The sequence below is a fragment of the Struthio camelus genome, chromosome 15 (genome assembly GCF_040807025.1).
Source record: "Struthio camelus isolate bStrCam1 chromosome 15, bStrCam1.hap1, whole genome shotgun sequence".
In the NCBI taxonomy this organism is placed as follows: Eukaryota; Metazoa; Chordata; class Aves; order Struthioniformes; family Struthionidae; genus Struthio; species Struthio camelus.
The window spans coordinates 7,214,824-7,235,679 of record NC_090956.1 but is presented as its reverse complement, the minus strand read 5'-3'; the positions used below and the strand labels follow the sequence as shown (position 1 = coordinate 7,235,679).

The 20,856-nt window shown below is 37.4% G+C and overlaps 2 protein-coding genes across 13 annotated transcripts in view; one reads left to right on the top strand and one right to left on the bottom strand.

The window, feature by feature from the left end:
• The window catches only part of C15H7orf50 (chromosome 15 C7orf50 homolog), a 134,249-nt gene that overhangs the window by 65,661 nt on the left and 47,732 nt on the right, over positions 1 to 20,856 (bottom strand). The gene's annotated exons all lie outside the window — the stretch shown is intronic.
• Positions 1 to 20,856, top strand: part of GPR146 (G protein-coupled receptor 146) — a 56,892-nt gene that overhangs the window by 31,001 nt on the left and 5,035 nt on the right. The window contains exon 3 of one of the 3 annotated variants that reach the window (XM_009690095.2): positions 8,785 to 8,904. The exons of 1 other annotated variant lie outside the window; for it this stretch is intronic. The gene's annotated coding sequence lies outside the window, so the exon portion shown is untranslated. Of the gene's footprint in view, positions 1 to 8,784; positions 8,905 to 18,488; positions 18,627 to 20,856 lie in introns of those variants that run through there. One more of the 3 variants, XM_009690096.2, reaches the window with a different exon arrangement.

The following is a 20,856-nucleotide window of genomic DNA, read 5'->3' as shown; positions in this document are numbered from 1 at the left end:
TTAATTGTATGACTGACTCTGCTGAAGAATTTTAAATTGAAGAATGGGTAAAAATATATGACAATTTATATATTTACATTGATTCAAAATAATAATATATTAGCCAGTACAACTGCTTAATGGCAGAACATGAATCACAAAAGGGAGAAGCAATTCTCCATCACATGTCCAACTACATTTGCTTATTTTAAGCATGTTACATATAGAGTTGATATATATACACATACTTCTTTTTAGATAATCCTCTTTTTATCTTCTCCTTCTATTTATAATTTTTAGTAAGAATGTATTCCCAGAGGCTGACAGCATCAGGAAAACCAGGCTACGCCAACAAAAAGAGATCCAGTCAAACATCATAACATTGAGCGTACTGCGTTTCATTTACAAATCTTTGATTTTTAAATGAATGGCAGTTCAAAGTACACATTAAACACAGATACTTTCTGCTTATGTATGTTGAGATTGTTAGAGATTAAGTCACTTTTAATTAAAGACTTAAGCAGGTGTCGTTTCGTGATACTCTTTGAATTTGGTTTAAAGAGATACGTGCTCTATGATTACCCACCAGGGTACTTTAAATATAAGCATAATCAACACGATTTTTCTAAACAAAGCAAAGGAAAGCTGTCTGATGGTTTGAAGTTTGGTACTGCTCTTCTGCCATATATGGAATATCATATATTTAGTTGGAAAAAATATTCTAAAACGCTTCAAAAATAAACAAAAGCACTGCAAACAACCCTGTGAAGACAGGACGCCAGGCCACACAAGTTCTACTAATTTCAGTGGTTTGTTCTGCCTCCATATATGCATCTACCTATCCAGAGTTTGTTTGCAATATTAAGGCCTAAGACAGATAACTTCAAAAGCATTCTGGATTCAAATAACCGGAGCAATAAATGTGGAAATGGAATTATTTATAACTATTTTTTCTCTCAACATTATGCTTTAGAATTGTAGCTACATGAAGAACACCGTGCTCCTCCATTGCTCTTTTTTATTTTCTTTTTTAAAGGAGATCCAGAGATTAATTTAAAGTCATATGATGAAAATATCTTAGTATTTTGTTGTAATATATACTGAATTCAAGTGAAATTATTTCAAAAATTATCCTGGATACTTCTTATTTCAAGATGTTAAATATTGGGTCTTATACATTTCCATTACACAATGTCTGACAATATTTGTTGCTGCAGATTACATGCACCGACTCTGAATACTTACATAGGTAATGATAATAAAGTGTCATAAAAAATGACACACGTGACATTTTAGAATTTCATGCTTACTACGGGCCCCCCCCTTTCCAGGTCTAATTTCACACTGTATAAGTTTAAAAACGGTTTGATCTGCCAAATCCATAAATTCTTTTTTCATCCTTTTTACCTCCCATATCATCAGTAACAGAGATGAAGTATTTGTTTTTTAAGCTACCCTCAAACTGGCCTTCTAATCATGTTTTAAATAATGACGCTATTCTTAAATGAGTCAGTAGTGGCGTTACTGCTGACATCTGAAGACAATGGAAACGCACTTCGAGAATTTAGGACATAAGTAACTAGTAATTCACAAACTGTGAAGTCCCAAAGCGAAGACAAAGTTGTTACTACGGTGGAAGGAAGAAAATAATGCGGGATAGAGAGGCAGCAGTATCGGCTCACTGGGATAACCAGCAGCACATACTGTTGTGGGTAGTGTGGGAGGACGGCTAAGGAGGACAGGGAGGCAAAGAGCCTGAGGGCCATAACAAAGGAGCTCGACCAGCTGGAGCTGTCATCTCTGGTGACAAAGTAATACCCTGCATCTTGAACGGCTAATGGAAGCGACAGAATGATTGCACAGGCAAAGCTTAAAAATAATCTGGGATCGCTGGCATGAAAGCAACAATTCTTTGAGCTTCAACTGATCCTAAGGAAATTAAGTGAGCACCCTTGTAAAAAATTATTTCCATTTTCTTATGCGTTTTTTACTTCTTTAGTATTAGCTACAGGGAGATTGTATACAAAGGTCTGAAAAAATAAAAAGCGGTAGAAACTAAGATCTGTTGTTCTTCTGCTTCAGCAGTAAGGTATAAATTTGGAGCAACCACAAAGACTTCAATCTCAAATTTGTACCAGCACAACTGAGAGCTGCAACTGGCCCCAGAATTTTTAATCTTGTCTGCAGACCGTGTGTGAGGAATACCCCTCAGCCACAAAGGGATTAAGATTAAGATTATTAAAATTAAGACCATTAAGATCAGGTAGGGTTCTTTTAGTATCAATCCATGGTAGGCATAGGTTTTTAAGTGGAACTCAGTATGGCTGCTCCACCTTCAGTTTTATTTGCTGGGAGCTGGCTCTGTAACTAATACAGATGAGAAAAGCCAATTCTAGCTTGTCTTCGTTTGCAAGCTGTGGGCTGCAAAGAGGAACCTGGGGAATTGTAAAGCAACTTCCTTTCTGTTGCTCTTTTGGGCGTTCCCCTTTGAAGCGGCACCCTCAGTTGCTGCTCATTCACCAGTTTTGCAGGTAATCTTTCAAGCAATACTTTCCACCCTTCAAGCTTAAGTACAGAAACACACAACTAATTAAAGCAAGTTTGTGGTATACTATTTAAGCCTTTTTATTTCTACTTGGTGTCAGACTCTGAGATACAACTACTCTTTGTATTAGGACACTCTAGAGAAAATTCTGAACGTTGACTGAGCTGATCCAGTTTGCATAACACACGAACACTCTCTGTCTGAGAAAACCACTTAGCTATAGCTTATACTAAGAAAAATCTCTTTAAATCTAGAAACAAGGAGCCAGACTCCACAATGGTCCTAATTAGTTTGCAGTGTTATTATGCTGCAGTTAATTCACATTTTATCACTTTTCTTCTGACATACTTTAAAAACTCTTTAAATCTAGAAACAAGGAGCCAGACTCCACAATGGTCCTAATTAGTTTGCAGTGTTATTATGCTGCAGTTAATTCATATTTTATCACTTTTCTTCTGACATACTTTTTTTTACAACCACATTTTTCTTCAAAGAGTAAGCCTAAATTTTATATGAAATAACTCAAAATTAGACCGGCTAGCAAATCTTCTGTTGTTAACAGACAGACGGACAACCTACCTGCCACACCACTGCAACGCAACATTAAGAAATGCACCTAATAGTGCTTGTAACAGTAACCGTATTATTGGCTCTCAAATGTTTTCCTAGTGTGCAACGTTTGCGAAACAGGCCCTCTTATTATGCAGAGTTTCCAAACTCCACAGACACGCTCAACGGTTTTAGTCATTAACAAAAAAATTCCCCAAATTGTTAAGAATTAACATGGAGAAAAATTACAGTGAATCTGTATTAACGTAAAGGCTGTCTCCCATTTCCACCGAGAGTGTATGTTGTTTATTTACATTCCTTCAGCAAAGGTTTTATAGTCATAATGATGATAATTTCTGAATTTTCTCAAGCTTTATTTATCCTGTTAGGTCAATATTTTTGTTGCATTCTTCCTGTTTTTTCTTCCCTTCCAAGCTTGCTGTTAACAACATATATAATAGATTTGTGCTACCAAAACATCAGCTGGAACAGAGATTTACTAATACATTGTATTTCCAAATCAACAAAGATCACAAGTGGCAATAGTAAAATGGATAATCAGAGGAAATGATGTTTTAATTCCATTTCTTAGATTTGAAGCATATTAAAGCTTCTTTAATATCCTTTAAAACTAGTGATCCTTCAACCACTATAAGCTCATCTTAAAAGACTGTTGTGCAAGTTTTCTTCAAAATCTGGAGGACTTCAAGAACTAATGTTCAAACTAGTAGATTTTAGAAACTAGGAGGGAGTATTTCATGGTCACGTGCCTATGAAATCCTGCTAGCTAACTACAGTCTCAAGTGTGCAATCTTGTTGCTTTAAATCTAAGATTCCTAAATGAGGTAAGTGGTGGGGAAACTGCACTCAGGCATTTATTAGAGATGACAGTAAGGCCCTGGACTTGTTTCTTTCCCCTTCTCAAACACCTCTCCCATTCCTCCTGGTCTGTAAAGTGAGCTACAGTGTCTGAAGACCGTCCGGTAGCCTTTACAGAAAACACACCGGATTAAGGCTCTTCCCTCATCCCGACCACTTGAGATCTGCAAAAGAAAGAACTTTTGAAAGCCTGCTGACAGGAAAAGGTCTGGAGCAGGGTACTACATTCTGTATGTTTAGATTAGCCTACAATAGCTAAACAAACTGATTTAATGTCTAATGACACTTTCAAACAATAGCTAATAAAATTATCCAAAGTATGCAGAAAAAAAGATGCACACAGAAGCACTATTATAGTCTTTAAATGCATCTGCATAAGCAATGACCCTAAACATGAATTTCAGTAGTTTGACCATTCAGGTTAAAGCTCAAATATAAATATGCCCAAGTAAAAATCTCTTGAACAGAAAAGGAAGAAATACTCCTGTCTATGCCATTACTACCACTTGTAGGAAAATATCAGTTTTTGGTAGCTTCCCTCCAGCATAACCAGAAAATTCAAACCTCCTATGTTTTTAATATAGAATTGTGTCTTCTGAAACAGAATTTCGGGTTTGGGGTTTCTTTTTTCTGAAAATCATGTTACTGTAGTGAATCAGATAAGCTCTGACTACTTTTGGAAAGCTCCTCTGGATTAGCCGAGTTAGCCAGTGTGATGGATTTTCACTAAAACCACATCAGGATTCTGAATCCGGTTAGCTGGGAAAGAGCTGCAACGGTTCACGATGTTCTCAGGCCTCTCCCAGCCCGCCTGTTACCAACTCTCCGCTGGAGGGTCCCACTCTTGCGGTCGAGCTGGCACAAGGAAAATAAAATGCATGCACCCGTCCCAGCAGCTTGAGTCCAGATTACTGCACCTTAAAGGAGTGCACCTTTGCAGTCCACTTCCGGCACTCACGTCCCTCTGCTGACACTGCTGGGGGCAGGTGACCTTTGCCAGAAGGGAGACCGCGCTGTCAGGGCAGCAGCGCATCCGACTGCCACAGCAAGTTTCCCTGGAGCTCGTCTGTTTTAGCGGCCCTTAGGGGAAGCTGGCTGAATTTCTGAAACCAGAGACGCTGGCTCTGAAAGCATGAATGTATGAATAATTGGGTTGCAGCGTAAGTGCAATTGTGGTCTCCGTTTTAAAGTTTTCCCTCAAAGGTCTTCTTGCAGCCTGAAATATTGTAGTAGACCAGGAAAAATGAAAGGGACTAAAAGCTGTGCTCATATAAAAGACAGTTCTAAAGCAACTAATCTAAGATTTGCAAATAAGTTTTGATTACTTGAGCTGGTTTACAAATTCTGTTTCAATTTTTTTAAGTAATTACCAAAGCATTTTCAGACATGTTATAAACAAATATTAACTTGCTGAATTCTCACAACAAGATAAAACACAAATAAACAGTCCTGAATTAATCCAACCAATATTATATAACCTTTTACCTCTGTACTTAAACAGCAACACCGGAAAATATGAAAAACGTGTCAGCCAAAGCCTGGAAGCATTCTGTGCAATAAAATGAGGAGCACCTTACAAAAAAGTTTTTTGCCCAGATCACAACCTCTTTATCATATACTAACTGATGTGTTGCTGTCACTTCTCTGAAAGTACCACCATTTCAGCTTGAAATAAAAGTATTTTGAGGAATATTTCTGTTAATTCTTTTATATGAATAGCTGTTCTTTACAGACAGTGTACACACGGGTAGCAAGGGCCCAAATATACACCCACTAATTCACTAATGTCATACAGTGATGTTTCAACAAAACCACTTCAGCTCATAAAAATATTACTGTAGCAACCACAGTCCTAAATAACTAGTTTTACTTTAACCTTCTGATTTATTTAATTCAGTTGGAGTTCTAACTCTGCTAAGTCTAAGTTACTGTATTAGGCACTCCTAAAATATTAACCTTTGAAATTCATTATATTGCTGAACAAAACTGAACAGAAGTTATTACTCTTTTTATTATTTAGCTTCTCTAAATGCAAACATTATCAGAATTGTCTATCAATGAGGTATCAGCGGTAGCAACAATTTCAGAAACCTCAGCGTCTCAAACACTTTGTGACTTCATCATTTGAACCACTACAAAGTTATTATGCAAACAGAAACCTGCACTACTCAAGTAAGACTCTCATATTAACAGTTTCTTGTAACTACAATCTTTATGACTGTGCATTAACTTTATGAAACCATCAGCAATGAGAACCGTCATTCAGTGGGGGCAGGGTGGCTTTCATATTTAATTCAGCTTATTAATCAAGCCAGCTATCAGCAATATGATGCACCTGAAAATTAAGCATGTGAGGAGACCCCCAAGGTGTCTGTGATCCCTTCTGCTAGGTGGAGATGAAGGAAAATTGCTTATGCAACACCCTCACACCAGATTTCTATCCGGCCAAACTTCTACCATGCACAAAGACAAATATCTGACTTAGGTTTAAAGGTGCTTTAAGTATGGGCTCATTTTCTTGGCGGCTAAGTCACAGAAAAGGCTCCACCTTCACTTAGGCTGGCACTTACTTTGCAACGAGGCAGAGAAACAGAGTCACTGAAGTAAACGGCCATCACCTGGTTCACCGTTTCGCCCAATTCCCCTGCCGCTGCCTGGACAGAAGGGAGAGGCGCTGCGGGGTGGGGGGGGGCACAAGATTTACCTGGACAAGTTCCACAAATGAGGATACAGTTGAAAAGTTAGGCCTCTCTTGTCAAAACATTTCAATCTCCTGCTCCCCAACTACCCCAAGGTAACTGAGCGCTCAGAGCCGAGTGATAATTACGTAGCGTTAACGTGTAGGGATTATACATCCGTGCGCTCAAAGAGGCCGTGGGGAAGAGTGCTAGACAAACTCAGTCAGGATAATGCAAGGACCGTTGGGTTGTGGGCACTGCAACGGCAAACAAGCAATGCACTGGCTGGGCTTGTAAGAGCACAAAGTCACTACTATAAAACCAAGAAAACAGCAGACTCAAAGGAGCCACGTTATTGCCTTTTAGTCTTCTTAGAGACTGACAGAGCGTTATTCCATCTCCCAATCTCTGCATTTTTCTCCTTCAAAAAGCCTATACGCTAAAGTTTATGAGGTCTGAATTTCAACAATAAAGCACACTTCATCTTAAACTCCATACGCAATTGTCACTGGTATTTTATCAAATGTAAATCAGCACAGTTCGAGGGTTTCACTGTGTGTTTCAAAATAAAACTATACGTAGTGGCTCAGCAATAAGAGTGATAAACATAAAATAATACAAACCATAAAAAAGCATAATCCAGGGCCACCCCACATTGTTTCCTCACAGGAATATTACTTCTGAGATTTAAAATAATAGCGGTTATTTAACAAATTGACAACCTTCTAACAACGGAACATGTAATGGAAAATACTAACAGTAGGACCTAAAAGTAGAGCTGCTACATTACACAGATTGTAAACGGAAAGAGAATTTTTTACTTTTATATGAACAGAAAAAGATTAGCCACAATGAACAACAAAATAATTGAACTAGGCAAATACTGACATTGTAAATAATGACAATCAAAAAGTTTTCAGATGTTACCTTAAAGTCCATGTTTTTCGCTTACAAGATATCATGTAAGAAAAAGAAAAAAGCAACTAATGGCCTAGAACAAAAAAATCACATACGTATATTACATTTACTAAGTAAAACATACATGCTGCATACATACTTAATGTCAATGACAAATTATTCATTCATTTTAGGGGTTAACCCCTTTTTCCTTAATAAGTAATGCATCTATTGAGCTTCACTGCTTTGAGGAGGGAGGAAAACAAATTAATTCTTCATTACAGTTTAAAAAGGCAAATTATTTAAAGGGCTATTTGTATTCCAGTTAAGTATACAGAATCATGATATTACACACTTTTTATTCAAATGAAAAGAATTTACATTTATCTAAAATCTCATTATGGTAAGAATGCTATAGCAGTAGAAAATATTTCCCTTACAGGTGTTTTTTATTAAAATGTTCTTTTTGATTGCTTAAAATAATCCTGAGGTTTACAGTAAAGCACGTTTAAAAGCATACACTGGCTCTTTTTCAGCTGCAATGTTGATTAGCGTCTAAACTGCACAGAGAAGTGGATGTTACAGGTTTCTGCTAAATAATACTGCTTTTCAAAGGTGTGAAGAGGTATGATTCCTGACCAATACAGCTGTGAGAGCAGAAGCTCCACAGAAAATAGAATTTTTGTCTTTTTTTTTTTTTGGGGGGGGGGGCAAGGGGGGGCCAATATTTTTGCCCGGTTGGCTCATTTTGCCAGGGAGAATGATTTATTACACTGTGAATGTACATAGCTTTGCAGAATAGCTGCTGCTTTGGTAAAAATTCTTCCCTTATGCCAAAAAAGCTCTCACAAGTAGATGTAGTCATTATTTGTCTTCTGTTACGTAACTATACTGAAGGTTGAATTATTCTCAAATGGCAATTATGTCTTTTCAGCTTGCGATTAAAAAAAAAAAAAAAAAGCTATCACGATTATGAGCATGGTACAGCAAACAGGCCTTCCGGCAGGGATCAGGCTCTGTGATTAATGCCCCTTCACTCTTCTGACTTAATCACTTTAAGATATCACTGTGGAGGACTTGTTTTTCTAACAGACCTCTCCGCCAATAGAAGCATGCGGCTAAAGCTTAAAGGATTATGTGTGTATGTATGTGCAGGGGGAAGTCACATGTAAATACAGAGTTCGGTGCCACTAACAGGGGTGCTGCAGCGGAGTCAGCGGTCGTCTTCTAAGCTCTCCTATTGTTTGCCCTTACTAGAGAAAAGAGATATTGGAGCTTCTGCTGAGCTTACTTTGAAAAGGTTCAGACTTGATGGGCAAAATGTTTCTGCCAGCCGTCAGGAAACACAGTCTCAAACAACAAGGCAGTGCCTACCAGGTGAGATTTTAAGTAGTTCACCTTTTAGATTGCTTTCGATTTTTAAGAAACTGCAAGCAATTTAGAGTAATTCATATCAACCGTGGATCAGTGGAGATGAACAGCTCCATCATTAGAAAATAATATTCAGTTTTTAGATGACAAGGAAAGAAAACCGCACTGTTTGAATCTGCCGTGCTGCTGCTTTTATCTGGTTGTCCAAAAGAAATGTACAGTAGGCTTTTTCTTATGCATATCAATTTTCCTTCTCCTTTACAACATGAGACTGTATTTCTCATTTACTCTTTGTTGTAAGTACTTAACAGTGCCTCTAATTTTTGTATTACTTGCTGTGAATATATGAGATCTTAATTTTTCTGTCTATATTAAATCTGGAAGTGTATTACCAGAGGAATTGTCAAGAGTTAAATCTAACAAGTCTTTAATAAAACAAAAATTTTCTCAGTGAAAGTGAGAAAGTGAGAGACTTAAGAATCTTCTACTCATAAAACACAGCAAACTGTACTGCGAAATATTACTGCAAAGCAGCTAAAAGACACTGCAATAACTAATTAACTAATTAATCACAATTAAGCTACATTTTCATTTATATTATAAAGAAAGCTAAGCCAAAGACAAACGCCAAAGCACCAAGAATTTCCAAACCGCTTTCAGCAGAAACTTTGAATAAGCAGAATGACTGTTGTCTTTTTTAGCCTCCATAAGCATTTTTAACTATGCTCATCACCGTGATACTTGCACATCTATTTTCTACTGTACGTAGCAGAAGACCTCCTTTGCTTCAGGGCTGTTGGCTGAACTTTTATTCCTTTTTATATAAATGCTAAAGCAGCATGAAAAGGCAGCACACTTTCCCATGCCAGCATCATATTCTTTATGTATTTGATTGGCCCAATACAATCATCATTTAAGTCAAAGACAAATCCCATAGCTTTCAATAGAAGTTGGACTCATTGCGAAATTAATTAAAAACCTAAATGTTAATCAAATGTTCTAGAAAAAATGATTCATTTAAATGTCCATGTTTGTAATCTGCACATCAGAATGATTCATTTGAACTTCTGTGTTCAGGATCTGAATGACAAATAGAGCTGATCAGCAGATTTCTGCATATTTCCGCAACAGCTAAAACATGTAAAGCTTATTTAAATGATGATGGGCTAGGCGGCTCTAGTGACCTCCCTCCAAACTTTGGTTTAGCATTGGTATGCACCCTCTGTCTGTGGGCTATGTAAAAACAGCCATTTATCAACCATTACTAAGAAACTGGTTCTGTCACAAACTAATTACTCCTCGAGTTTCCACCCATGAGCAAAAGAGGAAGCAGATATTCAAAGTAAATTTATAATCAAGGCTCTATACAGTTCCTGCAGTAACAAAATCTGCTACAAAATCCATTTTTCTTCCTGCGGCGTAAAAGATTTTTAAAAATGTGTGTAGCAATCAAGGATTGCAAGAAAAATTTAAAAAATATATTTAAAGTAAAAATCAATAATTGCCGTATGATATTTCAATTTATGCACTACAATTAATAAGCCCTGGTATTTTTTCAATATCTGCAGTCCCAGTATGTTGTAAAAGTCCTAACCAGGGTTCCCCAAAATACAGTGGTTGAATACAATGTGGGGTAACAATGTGGGTCAGTGGCTATAGTTAGTATACTCAAGATGCAACTTCACAGACAGATTTGCAATGGCAGACCTGGTTTACAGAGTCCTGGTTTACATAGGCCCCAGACTCGGTAGCACATGTGTTCCCCCCTAAACTACTTTCAGTTTTGCCAGTGGAAACATTTGTGCACTCTCCTACTGATATGGACAGAAGAATTGACATCAGTTAGAAATAACTAAGAAACCATCCACATACATGTTTGCAAAAGTATGCCTAAGGGAGTCCAATCGCAGAACACCAGACACTTAAATGTGTCAAACACTTTGCAGGTGCCCTAGCGTAGAAAATGTTTAAGGTTGTTATTGGCTTTCTGGAGTTTGACGGAAGGGTCATTCCATACATACAGGTGTAATAGGGAGCCTTGTAAGAAAGCAAGATTATTGGTAGAAAATTTTGATGAACAAGCAGTAAAAATCCTGTCACTGATAAAGCAGAGTGGGGGAGCTGCAAGTAGAAGAGGGCCAAATCAGAAACCCATTCATGTCAATAAGAAACCCTTTATTAATCTCAACCCTCTGATAAATGAAAACTCCCACACCAAATTGTACAGTCTAATAATAGCCGTTCTTAGATCAGCACTAATATACTAGCCTTCCTAAAATGTGCAATGAAAATATTTTATTTAGACATCATAAAGGGAATCATAAAATGCAATCAAATGTATGTTTGGCTCACAGACGCAGCTAGTAAACTCTTTCCTTCACCAGCCAAGAGAAATTAAAATGAGTAGGAGTGTCAAGAACAAGATGTCTCAGACTTCTGCTGACAATTATCAGGAAGATATCTGTTTATCTCCAACGGATGTGACAAGTTTTAAAGTCATTTCAGCCTTCGTTCAACCCTGCTGAGGGCTGAGTTTTTCCTTCAAACTTTTTCCTTCTAAACTCAACTCAAACCAGTTTCCTACTCATTCTTATAAATGTTATCTGGGAAAGAACTATGTCAATATTTTTGCATTTACTGGAAACCTGTGGTTGCTGCAGTCTGACGCTGTTTCACAAGTTTCCTACACGGCCAGTGCGCTGCCCTGTTGGTAAGTCACCAGGCCAGCTTTCACTTGCTTCTGATAGGAAGTGGCAGTATATTACAGTTTCCAGGAAAACTACCGTCCGTGCCTCCTGTCAGTCTTGCAACTGGCAGGAAATTATCTGCTGGGAATGTTTTTTACATTGCTAACTTTGAGCAGTGTTCCCTGTCACAAAGTCTGAGTATGGGTGAAGCTAACAAATACTGCATTAAGATAAGAAGGGCTGTTTCCACCCACCAAATCACTGCGCCGACTCATGTGCAAGGTAATTCCGGCACAGTCAGCGTGCCTCTGCCTCTCTATCCTTGGGATAAATTCAGCTCACAGAATCTAGAAAAGTTCTAGAAAAAAAAATCTAGTAAGTTGTGCTAATTTTGATTAGCGAGAATTGGGCTTTTCTAATGCAGCAACGTTGATTTAGATGGATCAGAAGCATATTGTTTAGTTCACATATATTCCTTACTGTTGGAATACTGAATAACTCCAGAATGGTGGAAATTCAGATATCTAGTCACCTGCTAGCCTGTAAAAGGCAAACGACCTATTTTATAAACAGAGGAAACATTTCATAGGCTTTACCATAAAAACGTTTTGTAAGTTTCTGTTTTCCTCAAATACTAAAAAAGCTCAATAGAAAAATTTAAAATTTTCTCCAAGATCTCATGATCTTGATACACATGTTCCATTTTTTCCTATTTCATGAACACATTTTTTCCCCAAAGCCAGTCTGAACTACCATGCTATTCTACAGTATAAGTGTCTGTAGATAGTGGGAGGAAAAAAAAACTTTATTAAAAATTCATGATTAAATAATAAAGATTCTTTTACAAAATTGCCTAACTGGTTCACTCCATTTAGTCAGAAAAATTATTAGACTAAATACTTTCATTAATAACAGCTGGAGAAAGTATACCCAACTATGTAAAATCTACTGAAGTCACTGCCTGCCACTTTTTGAACATCTGTATCATGATAGTAGCTTTCTGAAGGTGTGTATAATCCTCATTAGATCCATCAAGTTGAAGTATTTCATATTAAACAGAACTGCAATTTATATTCAATTTTAAATTGCATGTAAATATTTGCTACAGCTCATGGGCTTGTGTGCTCTCCAAGAAGCTGGAACTGTATAGTTCAGTTAAGTCTTTTGGTTTCTGTGGCTCATCAGTAGAAATTCTGCCACAGGTTAAAATAATAAAAAAAAAATTATCAAACCAATTTTACTTTTCAAAAAAGTGAAATATATAAAGCAACTTTCATCTTGTTACTAAATTTAATATACTTAATTTTTTGCCATGTAGTTCTAAAGTAGGATAGCTGCATCAAAGTTGGCTTCCAGGTGCTCTGAAAACATTAGGAATTGCAGTAGGAATTGCAGTAGTAGTACTAATTGGCTGTTCATATTAAATGGTCTGAATGAAGCTGTCTACTAGGTTAACGCTTAAAAGCAGTCATTTCTTGTCTTTCAGTTAGTCAATTTTTTTAAATCCGCAACTCAAATCATCTTAGGAAGCCTATTTTCTAATAAGATACTCATTCTAATTGCATTTAGTATACCGTAAATTATTGGAAGTGAATATGAATGCCAGGAAAGTGCCACGTTCTTTATTTTGGATAAAATGCCTTTTTAAAGAAAAATATTACCCTGTAGATTTTCATGTACCTCAATATTATATCTCATTTCAAGACACCCAGACAACTAAAGCTTGTAGAAGGCATACAGCTAACTGCTCTGTAAGGTCTGATTCACTTTAACATACATTCATTTTGCCAAATAGCTTGTCCTTTCTTTAGCAGTGCAAAAAATAAGAGACTTCATATTTTTCATTAATGAAATTTTAAGCCACAACAAATTCATGGTACATTAAAAGCTGCGCTGTTCACTTTATGGCAAATCTTCTCTCGCTTTGTACAAATGGAAAAAAAAAAAGTCAGTATGTCAGGTTTACCATATAGAGGCTCTTTTGGACTTCAGCGATAAAGCTAAGTCAGGAAGAGGTGGAGCAGGAGACCAGTCATACTCATCTGATATTCGGACACTGAGATAAGTTAACAAAACAACCAAGTATGATGGAGTTAACCCATGCAGAGCCCTCAGCACAGCTGTTACTGAGCAGCTGCAAAGAGGGCACAGCAATTGGCAACATAAACTCCTGCAGAGGCCATATTACAAAGAAATAAACAGCATATAAAAAGAAGAGGATTTATCTGGAATGGCAGATGTGCCTGGCAGATAGCATCTGTCTCTGAATTCAGGACTCCTCCCACAAATCTTTAGAGACCTTAATTTTGGACTATCTTCTCTCCACAAAACTTAGTCCCCGTTTTGCAGTAATTTCAATAGGTTCCTAGTGGGTTTTACCTAGTAAAATAAAAAATGTGTGTGTGCCTCTTTTTAGTCCCGTACTACTTTGTTGTTAAGGCTTTCCAGATTGCTACCACGTTGCCATTCATTAACAGATATAACAGCTCATCTCTTAAAAACACTCTTTAGCCATTTCTATTATGTTTTCCTGAGTAATTGAAGTTTTTCTCTGTCTTTGGGGTTTTTGGGGTTTTTTTTGGAGTATCTTATCTGTCCTTGAAAGCTTTAAAACTTCTTAGAAAATGAGAGTAAAAAGAACGAAAAGAAAGCAAATACACATTGTTATCCACTCCTGATTAAGACAATACATGTTGCTTTGATTAATATTCTACAAACTTTGAAGACAGAAGAGAGTTAGTTATTCAGTTCTAACCTAATATAAATACAATGCTCACATTGAAAAAACAGTTGCCATAATCTAAATTTAAGTTTTCCTCTCTTCCAAACCATAGGAGCATCTGAACTCACTCGTTAATGCTTACTGATTATGACAGCAATTTGCAGAGAACAGTTCTAGCATGGCCTTACACGAACTTGGATTCCCAAAGAGCTGAACAATCTAAATAGAAACAAAACGTGCACAACAGCATTGACAAATTGTTAATAATTTATATTAATAATAATAAATAATGTTAAACCAGGGGCAAAAAACTGCATATGTTAGGTGACTAACAGGGCAAGTCGGTACGCAATTTATCATGGCAGAAGTGGGATTTGAATAACAAGGTAGCTGCAAAGCAGGGTGATTTACCACAAAGATGGTGTTTATAGAATAAAAGACTGAAGACGTGAAAGGGTTTCTAACACCTGTGGAAATACGAGAAGGATCAGGTAGCAAGCGACAGAGCGGGACCCATGGGACGGAGCTACGTTCTGAAGTGTTCTGAGGACAAAGGATATTCAGGAGTTCTGGAAAAGCAGTTTAAGTGAGCAACCTCAGAGGATGACCATAGCAGAAGACTGATTTCAGATGCATGAGGATCTCTGTCCTCATTCAATGTGTCCCAGAAATTTCCCCTTGGTTTTTGAGAATTCAGTTTTTATTGCTGGCTGGCCATGCCTAAGACTGTGTCCAAGGCAGACTGAGATGTCTCACAGGAGAGCAACAGGGAAGACAAAAGCTGCGGAAACCCTGTGATGAGTCTGATACGATACTATACACATGTCATATGACCAAATGATGGAGAGGTGCAGCGTTAACTGTAATGGACCCATCAGGGAGAGATAAAGAGGAAAACAATGGCCAAGCAGATGTGAAAACCAAGATTTCTGAAAAACAGGAGGGAAATGTATAGAAGCATTTAGACCTGATGAGAAGTAACTCCTAAGGAAGAACAGTGGACTGAGAAGGGAGGTAATAAGCTATAAAGCTGGAAATGTGCTCACAGCACTCATAAATTGTGCATAATTAAGTGGGAGTAGGCAAAAGCTGGACAGACAGAGTCAAAGGTGAGAGCTTCCCCCTCCCCCTTCTGCTTCTATTAAAGCAGATTTGTACTGCAAAGAAAATGCATTTTAGAAGAAAAATATGAGCCTAATGATGAAGGTGAAATGCATGGGACAAAGGAGGCTGGAAGGTCTGCTATTCCTGTGAATTAGCTTGCCACGGTTGGCAAGCCCTTTGCTCCATGTTCCCTCTCGCTCTCTCTCACAGGACCAGGGGCAAAAAGTGCTAAAACTGTAGAATGAATAAAACCATCCCTCTTCCTATTGACTTACTCTTGCTTTGTTATTTGTATTTTTTAAATATACAAGATGGGTTTAGATTCAATGCTACTTTATACATTAATTATTCCAGTAATCTAGTCATGGCTTCTTTCATATCATACTGCACTGAATTAACTACATTATAAAATGGAACCAATATCAACTACAAAAATCCCACCCGTCGAACTGGTCAATGATTGCACCACAAAGACGTAAATGATAGGGTTGGAAGAGGCCTGTTTTTCAGCCCGGCACCCAGCATCAAGCAGGATTTTCTTCTACACTAATGTTAGAAACATTTTATCTGAGCTGTATCACTATATTATAAACAATGGCAGCTCAGCAACTGCATAAAGAAAGCATAGCCAGAAACCTACCCACCCGCACTACTGCATTTTTTCCCCTTCACATCTAACCTGGGCAATCTAGTTTTATTTTCTGTATATGCAGCCAACAACTCTTCTGTTAATCCCTACGGCATATATATAAACCAGTAAGCCTAAAAAAATGCCATGTTATCCAGACTCAGAAAGAACAGCAGCGTGACACTGCTTTCTCTCCCACGTGAGAGTTCAAAGGGTGTTCCTCTTGAGGTACAATTAATTGTGGGAATGCTGCTATCCAGAAAGCACCTATCATCCATTCATTTTTTAAAGATTAATCAATAAATAATAACATTTAGCACATAACTGTCTAAATGCACCTTACAAACACTGATGGGTATTTGACAGTTTCCTAAGTTGTGGTTAATATATGCAACATTTCTGGCAAAGCTTTTCAGTTTTCTCAGTCATGATCTGAAGCAAATTATGCAGTCCAAAGCCCTACAGAGCTCTCAGCCTTTACTGTGCAGTATGCTTTGTTTTCAGTCTTTGTACAAATTAACAGATACTGTGGGACCTTTACAAGACCTGAGGAAGGTATGAATCTTAAGCCTCTTCAGAGACTTAGTTTACATGAGACTACTTTATTAGCTACATATGGCTTATAATGATACTACAGCTTGTGAAAACACACATTCAAAGGTTAGCTAATCTAGATAAGAGCTATTTCACCTACAGACGATAACTCAATAAAGCAAGTGGACAAATCATTTATTTTCTAAACAAAAAATATCTGCACAGCAAGAGATACTGCTATGGCTGGATAATTCTTTTTAAAGTCAGTTTAGAATGACCATGCTTGAAACTGTTAACCATCCTGCTCTACAATTTGGTGCTGCATTATAAATCTCTGAAAAAAAATCTGACTGCAGCTATTGATTCTATAGCAGAACTAAGCAGCATTTCATTTTTTCTCATTCATTAATTTAAAAGTTTCTATGCATCTTTTTCTAAAATCATTTTTGCCACCAAGTGCTCTTAATTTTTGCGTACTGTTTTAGGAATTTTTCCTTACGTACCTCCCATAAATTCTTATCTAAATAAAATAACCTTTAATTTTTAGGACATGTAAAAAAAAAAAAAAAGTGGCTTTCAGTTAAGTATCAAAGCTCTAAAAGTATTTGCTAACTATAACTAGTACCTTTCCTACTTTGCTGTCTCCCCACTAAACTTACCATGATTAAATGCCTTCCCGAAGTTCTGAGGCAGCAAGGACTTGATGCCACAGTTTGTAACATAGTTGCCCATACAGCATGTTCAAATCTATCCCTGTACTAATTATCAATTAGAAATGTAGGAGTTTTCTGTCATTTGGGAGTTGCAGAGGTTTTATGATATTCATAATGAAACGCTAGGTACAAACCAAGAAGCAGTGACGTTGCCTATATAAACAAACTGCACTAGAGAAGAGTAACTCAATACAAATTGAGTAAATATTTTTAGCATTTCTCTGGTATTTATCCAATAAACACCTCCTTAATTTAATTTTTAAATTAAGTGATTTTTTAATTGATGTTTATTTATTACGGAATAAAAATTCAGAATCTCTAAATATAAGACAAATGACAAAAAGTAAGGCAGTTCTTGGTTTTGTTTGATGACTCCAATGAAAACATGCTTTGAAGTCGTTACTTCAGTTCACTAGCCTGAGCAGTTTCCTTATAAACAACAGAACCTCCACAGTACAAAATTCAGTATGAAATAAATTATCAACCTACAGTTCAAAAACTCTTTCAAGTGACAGCACAGAAATGAGCCATTTCAAGGACAGAGAATACACACTCTCACTTCCATTGACTGATGATCTAGCTTGAAAACAATCACCTCTACAATTTATTTTTTCAAAAAAGGAAGCAAAGACACCATTATACTATGAGGCTCATGCCACATCTTAATGTCTTTTTACAACAGCAGACCACCGCCAAATTCCACGTAAACTGGAACTTTTCTTCCTAGCTTGTATTACTAGCAAGCTCACCTTTGTTAAGTAGCACTAACGCTTGCGCACCTATTAGTACAATACTCTTAAACACAGATTGTTTAGGATGCATACCTTATAAAAATAAAGCCTCAAAGCTACATTTTCTTAACACAGGTTAAAAATAAAGCACATGTTCCTGAGCCATAGCTGCGCAAGTCCACTTGCAGAGAATGAAGCACATTCTCAAACGCAAGTGACAATACCGTAACAAAGCTGTTTGCTCCAGGGACCCCATATAGTTTAAGTAGTAAATCTGAAACCCAACGACTAAGCTGAGTTTAATCCAACAGCTCACTCCCCTCTGAGCACAGCCTCTCACTTCTTGAAACCGGCTGTACGCAGGGCGAGGGAGGGGCCGCTGCCGCCTGCCAAGCCAAGCAGAAACTCGTGAGTAAGTTACTAGGGGAAAAACAAGTGCAGCGCGCACACACGACACAGCACGCCGCACACATGCTGGGGACAGGCGATCACAATGTTTTCCAAGCCAAACAAGACAAGGCTTTTCAGCCTCCTTCCTTCTTCAGAAATGCCACTTATCAAACACGTGGGGATGGCGCGGCGCAAAGGAATGTGAAACGTGAAGTGAAGGTAAGAGGCTTGAAAAGAGGCTGCTGAGGTGGGGGCCGTGAGACAGGAACTGCAGCGTGAGCGGCACTCGGGAGGAAGCTCTTTTACTTCTAATTCTACATTTTAAAATCTGATTTCAAATTTAAATGTGTAAAAACACAAAACCAGAAAGAAGCATTAGGGAAGGCTGAGTCAGAATGCAGTAAACAAGAGGACTACAGGACTGACTGCTGCAACCCAGGGAACCTGAGCTAGAAAACCACTTCCGATTAGAGAGGCGCTTGCTTTCGATTTATCAAGTAAAACTGATTCATTTACAGTGCCCTAAGGACTCACCTAAACACAGTCTGTAAAGGCAAAAGTGCCTGTAAAATGGCAAAAGATATTTCTGGGTAAGAAATGCTGAACTGGGCCTATACAGTATAGCAAACAGGTACAGCGGTTTCTGAGGTAAGTGACATGTAAAAATGGGTGGTTATTACATTGATGGCAAAAATATCTCGTCTGGTAGTTCAGAAATCATTAATGACATTTCTTCAGAGAATATGTTTATTGTGGACTTTATTTCTGCTCATTTCTGAGGTAAGTTCTGTCATTTCGTAAATAACAAAATAAATTTCCTACTATTTCTACTGTTAAAATAGGAGTCTTATTTAGCTGCATTTACAGAAAATAAAGCAAATGGGCTAATTTTTAAAAACAATTGCGCCTCTCTTAAAATATAAAGCAGGGTATTGATCTCATTCAGAGACAACATACAGGCAAGTATTCTGTGGCTGATGTAATTCAGTCTGGAGTAATCAAAGCTCCATGCTTAAGGATAAACCTACATAATGGCAGTGCGTGATTGTATCCATGCCTGCGCTTAGTCACCCTTGCACTCACTGTAATGCATATATTTGCAATATCTAGTTCCAGTCTGCTGCTTTGGTTGAATCAGGTCATAACAGTTCAACGAGATGCAATTTTGGTCACTTGAAATATGCAAAGCAGCTTCTTTTTTTTTTTTTTTAATTAAAAAAAAGGAAACATTTAAAACAACGGTCACTTCCTAAAAATAAACTAGGTTGTTTCGAGTGCTCAAAAATAGTATAAGGATTTAAGGGACAATATAAAGATGGGATACTTTGTTACCCACGTGCAAAGCTACAGCTAAAGAACAATTTGAGAAAAACAAAAAGTTACTCCACAACGGTAAAAGCAAACCTTGAATACAACTGAAATTTCATCTTGCGCTACTGACAGAGAAGTCATGTATCTGAGAAAAGCCAAAATATAACGGTTGAATAAAAAATTTGTTTGTTCAGCTAAAATTGCTGTATTTTTAGCCTGACTCCTGGCACAAACTAACTAATATAACTATTTAGGAAAAAAAAGTGCAAAAACAACTACAATGGGAAGTAAAAGTGGAATTTAACAGATTCTGGAACAAAATCTGTACTATAGCTGAAGTATCAAAGGACTAGCACCAGAAAGATACAGCCATATATCTTTTTATGCTTAGAAAGCCCACACTGTACGGTTCATTAAGTATAGCATATTTTCTAGTAGCATTCATTTTAATTGCAAAATCTTTATCATGGATTTGATTACATCTTGTCCTCTCTCTTTTTTGGAAAGAATTGTATGTGTATTTCTATTCTCTATACATACTAAAAGGAAAGAACACCAAATGATGCTAAGTATCTGACATTACCAGAATACACTTGACATGGGAAATCACCTGCCACGTAAATGCTACACTGTCCGAGAGACAGCCTGGCAAGAATAATAACGATGATTTTAAGGCTGTGAATGTTTGCAGTTGTACTTGAGAGATTACTTACTTGAGCATTTTGGAAAGACACTTTTCATGATTGTTTGGAGAAGTTTACTGATTTTATTTAGAACGTTATCTCTTTACTGATAAAGACCTCTGGACAACATCTACTGAAATTAGCATATTTTTAAAAGAAGTCAGGCTCTTTTGAGAGTGAAAAGATAATTCTTGCCTTTTTGGGAAGTCAGGCTGCCCTGATATTAGGTTCCCTGGACTACAGAGGTCCATTGTTTTTTCAGAGCTAAATGGTTATAGGTTTGAAGTCGGAGTACGGCTAGACCCATAAAAAATTCACTACATTCCCCAATTTCCACTCCCACCATACCTCCTTAGTCGTGCCTCCTGAGTTTGCACCTGAAGAGATAGTTTCTTATTTATATTTCCTTTACCACAGAACACGGCAGAGAACTCTATTCTTCAGTTTATTGCTGA